The sequence below is a fragment of the Myotis myotis genome, unplaced genomic scaffold, assembly GCF_014108235.1.
Source record: "Myotis myotis isolate mMyoMyo1 unplaced genomic scaffold, mMyoMyo1.p scaffold_m19_p_8, whole genome shotgun sequence".
Taxonomy (NCBI): domain Eukaryota; kingdom Metazoa; phylum Chordata; class Mammalia; order Chiroptera; family Vespertilionidae; genus Myotis; species Myotis myotis.
In genome coordinates this window covers 51863438-51868845 of record NW_023416390.1, presented here as the reverse complement: position 1 = coordinate 51868845, position 5408 = coordinate 51863438, and the positions used below count along the sequence as shown (strand labels likewise).

Below are 5408 nucleotides of genomic sequence, written 5' to 3'. Positions count from 1 at the left end.
TGAGTGGAAATATCCAGTTACCTTTTGGGGCTGATTATTGAGTTTTTACCAGGTAAGTCATTTATTTATTCACACAGTTTTTTCCATCTGCAGATGAGAATTAGACTATATTATAATAGGGCAACATCCAAATTCAGTGATATTTCTAATAGTATTATTGGTTATTATATAGATTCATTAAAAATTTAAACATTTAAATAAGAGGCCCTTCATAAAAGCTCACTGTAAAATAGTTCAACATAGCATTCTTTAATTCCCCCAGCACATACTTATTATACATTCAAAACACCTTTGTGGGAACTTTGAGAAAAATAAACTTCAAAGACAGTCTCTGCTTTCCATGATATACCAGTTTTCGTGGAGAGATATGAAACACATGCAACTAGCACAAAGTTGCTAAGCATTTTACAAGTCAGTGCAAAATAATAGAGCAAAAAGAAATCACCTAAGTGAGGAGGAGCAGTTGAATAAAGGTACAACCAGTGTGCACAGGTGTAACTAGAAAAGAGAGTTGAAATGATGGATTTTGACCCATAGCATACTAATTTAAAGAATATATGCACCCTATGCTCATTGCAGCATTATTTACAATAGCCAAGATTTGGAGGCAGTCCAAGTTCCCATCAGTAGATTAGTAGATAAAAAATAGCTGCGGTACATTTCCACAATGGAATACTACTCGGCCCTACAAAAGAAGGAACTCTTCCCTTTTGTGACAGCATGGATGATTATCGTGCTAAGTGAAATAAGCCAGTCAGAAAAAGACAAGTGCCATGTGATTTCATTTATATGTGGAATCTAAATAACAAAATCAACTAACAAACAAACTAGAAATAGACTCATATAGAGAACAGACTGACAGCTATCAGAGGAGGGGAACGGGGCTGGGTGAGAAGGGTGAAGGGATTAAGCAAAGAAAAAAAAAGACTCAAGGACAGACAGCAATATGGTGATTGCCAGAGGGAAGTGGGAGTGGGGGGAGGTAGAAGAGGGTAAAGGGGGGATAAATGATGAAGGAAGGAGAGTTCACTTGGTGTGGTAAACACACAATACAACATACAGATTATGTATTGTAGAACTGCATACCTGAAACCTATATAGTTTTATTAACCAATGCCATCCCAATAAATTCAACAAAAAATAAATTTAAAAAAAATGTGCTGAAGATGAATGTCCAAAGAGAAAATCAGGAAAGCATGAAAATGTCTATTTGGGACGAATAAAGTTGTAGAAGAAACAATAGCTGGGACATGGAGGCAGAGCAATGGATGGATGGCCTCAAAGATCACGAAACACAGATTTAAATGAAAATAAAAATAATTTTGTTTTTATTTGGTTCTTCAAATTGATTTTGTAATTTGTTAAATAAATATTCTAATTTTAATAGTCCATTTTCCTAAAGAACTTGCCTAAAGATTCTATTAAATCAGTTACTATAGGAGTTTCACTCTAAACAAATTAAATGAGAGAACCAAACCCAAATATTTCCAACACAAGCTGAAAGGTGGCTCTTGTTAGCCTGATGTTTCCATTTAAAAAATATACCCATATAGAGGTGAACGCAGAAGCTCTTAGATTTTCCTCCACCTTTCTTGAATGTTGTCTTAAAGGCAGTTGTGTCTTTTGCTTTAATTTAACCTCCCCCCCTGTGTAACTTTCAATGATTTCTGCAAAATTCAACAGTTAAACCTGGAGCTAAAGAAATAAAACCTTGATGACTCTGAAAGAGTTTAAGATGAATGCAAGAAGGAATTACTTCGGTTAGTCACGGCCATTCTTATTAGCAGCCTAAAGTTTGCTTTTGCTGAAGTGGTGGGAGTTTGCTATGAAGCCAAGACTCGGTAGATCATGTTGTCCGGCCTGTTTTTAATCACTACCTTCAAGAAGAAGCTAGAATTGTCTTTTGAATAATTGTATTATTGTACATGCTATCAAATAATAGCCCTCAAAAGATGGGGCATTAAATGTGCGTGATAAACAGAGACGAATATCATCCTTCCTCTTTAGATTATGTCAACAAAGTCAGTGAGCACTCTATGGTTCAGAAACAATATAAACACATTTTTAATGAAAGCCTACCTATAACTGTCATGAATGTCGTTCCAAATAAGAATATTGTGCCCAGCTGCTCAACATCAAGACGTGTATTACACTGGCAAACTTGCAATTGTTCTCCCAGAATATGCTATGAACACTGCAGTGTTTAATCAATTAATCATGCAGCCACTGTTCTGAAAACCATTTACCGGATTAGCTGTGAATGTATCTGCACAGTATACATAATCTAAGCTTGTGAACACAGGAAAAAAAATGCTTTCTTTAAAACCAGCTTCTCCTTATTCAAAGCAAAGGACAGGAGTGCAGGTTGAATCTCTGAACTAAGAACATTTACTCATTACCTGAGAGAACGAATGGTATTCCTAATATCTGGTATTATTTAATATCTACTAAAAACACTGATCACATTTTTAATCAGTGGGTGAAAATAATATCTAATACCTATTGAGCAGTTATTACATGCCAGATGCCATGCCCAGCACTTTATATAGAATCTCATGATTCCCACTATTACACTATTGCAGCGGGGAATTTGTGGTGTCTGGAGTCACTTTTGGTTTTCAGAATTGTGCTATTGGCATCTAAGGGGTAGAGGCCAGGAATTCTGTTAACCAGCCTTCAATGCACATGACAACAAAGGATTATCCAGTGCAACATGTCAATAGTGCCAAAGCTGAGAAACCCTACACTACTTTTATCTTCACCTAACAGATGAGAAAAATGAGACTCAAAGAGGGTTGTTGCATTTCCCCTCATTGGGAAAAAATTTACCTCACGATACACAATCTCATAATGAACAAACCTAGTGCTTTGAGTCAGAGATTCTCAGTGTGGGTATAGGTAGGGCTGCTCATTGAACTCCACACGTCATTCCAATTCTCATCAGTCATATGGGAGCCTACACCTAGAGATTTCCTAATGTTTTTCCTAACTTTCTATGATTCTAGCCTGGAACATTCTAGCAAGGTTATCTAATTGCCTCTCCATCCCTCCACTGGGTGTTAGATAAGGCCTCCCATAGGCTTTACCCTTATTCTGTTCTCTGCTTCTCAATAAGCAATAGAGGATTCCCTCCAGTGGCCCCCAGCTGACTTTTCCATTCTCTCTGTGGAATAGAGTCTTGCTGTGAATGATGCCATGGATGACTTTTCCATCTCTAGGGAGCACCTTAAACACCATTAGGGAGGGCGAGGGGATTTGGTACTGCCCTTTTCCTCCAACTATCTGTGGAGTATCAGATATTCCTTAGGGAAGCCACTATGAGTTGACTCTCTTCCTCTTTGAAATAGTAAAGATTCATAGGGGAGGGAATCCACGGCCTGACCTCCAAACCAAATAGCTGAGGACCCAGAGTATGTTGCTCAATTACCTGCATGCACCCCAGGGACCAATCAAAAACACCCCCCCCCAAAAAAAGCTTGCAGCCAGCACGAAGCTCAATTCTTCATGCCCTGGGTCATCTTGTTTTTATACTCATTACAGAAGTAACATATTTGCCCCGAAAATAGCAGCTTCACTAAACCACAGCATCAAGAGCTGTAATTTGTCTCTAAATATAGATTTGAAATAAAAGAAACCATACTTCCTACATATGCCCTTTGGAAAGACTAGATTTGTTTCTGTAGAAAATGGGATGTGGAAGAACATTAGAGAATAAGGTACCAAGCAGAGCTAAACCCACTAATGTGGATTCCCTACCACAGATTTACAGATGTGACTGTCAGGATGTCTGTTTCTTAAAACCTACCTATGTTATCCAGAGGTTAGGAATCCTTCTGTTCCACTGAAAACGTGTATAAGGTCATTTCAAATAGGGATAATGGGGCTGTGAAACCAGGAGCTCTTAATTCTATGACTAAAGATTGAAGTTCTCCAGAGGGTGTTATAGTCACCCAATAGTACTAAGTTTTTTTAAAAAAATATATTTTATTGATTTTTTACAGAGAGGAAGGGAGAGGGATAGAGAGTTAGAAACATCGATGAGAGAGAAACATCAATCAGCTGCCTCCTGCACACTCCCTACTGGGTATGTGCCCACAACCAAGGTAAATGCCCTTGACCGAAATCGAACCTGGGACCCTTCAGTCCACAGGCCGACACTCTACCCACTGAGCCAAACCGGTTAGGGCAGTACTAAGTATTTTTGAGAATATATGATCATGATAGTTCACTAATACTAATCCATGATTGGTGATTTCAGAAAGTAAATATATGTCTCAAAGTATATATATATATATATATATATCTCAATTACTCTCTCACAGCCAGTTACACATACTAATAATAGATAAGTGGAAGATGGATTAGTCATCATAACTGGATAATTGGAATTCACATCATAACCTAATCTAAACAAATACTTTCTTCTTAATCTTTTTACTAAACCACCTATCAGATATGCTAACAAAGACCAACATTATCCGATATGTACTACAGTTTCCTGTTGGAGGATGTCATTGAGATGATGTGATTGCTGGTTGACCTGTGAGTTGGACCAGAGCAATTGAGGCTCCTTACCCCTAATCCTGTCCTTGAAATGTACATCCTGCGCACCATTCCTGTACTAGATGCCTTGGGAGAGTAATGTGTTACTGTGTATATAATGGAACCCCATTAAGGCATCTATATAAACACAATTCTTGCAGACAAATGCAGAGATAATCTTATCTTGCCACTGCCCAAGACAAGCCTGATTATCTAAGTTCCCTTGCTTGTTAAACCTGCCACCTACCAATCTGGTGTGATCTGCTTCTTTCTTCTGCCTCTCCTTGCCCTCTGTGTACCAGAATTCAAATTTCACCTGGAGATCTCCAACATTCCCTCATTTCCACCCAGCCGGATTGTCCCTGGCGATCGTTCTAATGATGACTGAAGTCCCCAGAAAGAGAGAAGCAGAAATCCAACAATATCCAGAAACTTGAACTTTCCTGTGAATCAGTACAAAGGAACTGTATTTTAATGATCTATGCTGTGAAATACTCTTTGCCCTGCCTGGCTTGACAGAATTTCTGTTTAACCCTTCCCCGGGAAGCACAAACTACTCCCCGGAAAGGCCAGCACAGTTTGGGAACATAGACACAGTTTCCATCAGAAAAGCGATCAACACGATAAGAACTTCCTCTCTGGTTGTGGAGTTTATGATTTTCGAGGTAGTCAAGCTCCTTGCATCCCATAGACCACATGGTCGTGGTTCAGGTGGGTGGTGTAGAGTGTAGCAACATTGGTTAGATTCAACGTGGCTTTCCCATTGTCTGAAAACTTATGAACTGCCTTAGAAATAAAGCACAGTACCACATCACTCTCTGAGCTCTGGATACTGCAGAGACGGAATCAGTTTGCTTCTAATGGGA

At 38.8% G+C, this 5408-nt stretch overlaps 1 non-coding gene across 1 annotated transcript; it reads left to right on the top strand.

Annotated features, from left to right (window-relative positions):
- The first annotated feature begins 3856 nt into the window (after nucleotides 1-3856).
- On the top strand, nucleotides 3857-3985 carry LOC118662332. The gene has a single exon (XR_004969714.1). It is a non-coding gene; the product is annotated as a small nucleolar RNA SNORA25 (small nucleolar RNA).
- Nucleotides 3986-5408: the final 1423 nt, after the last annotated feature.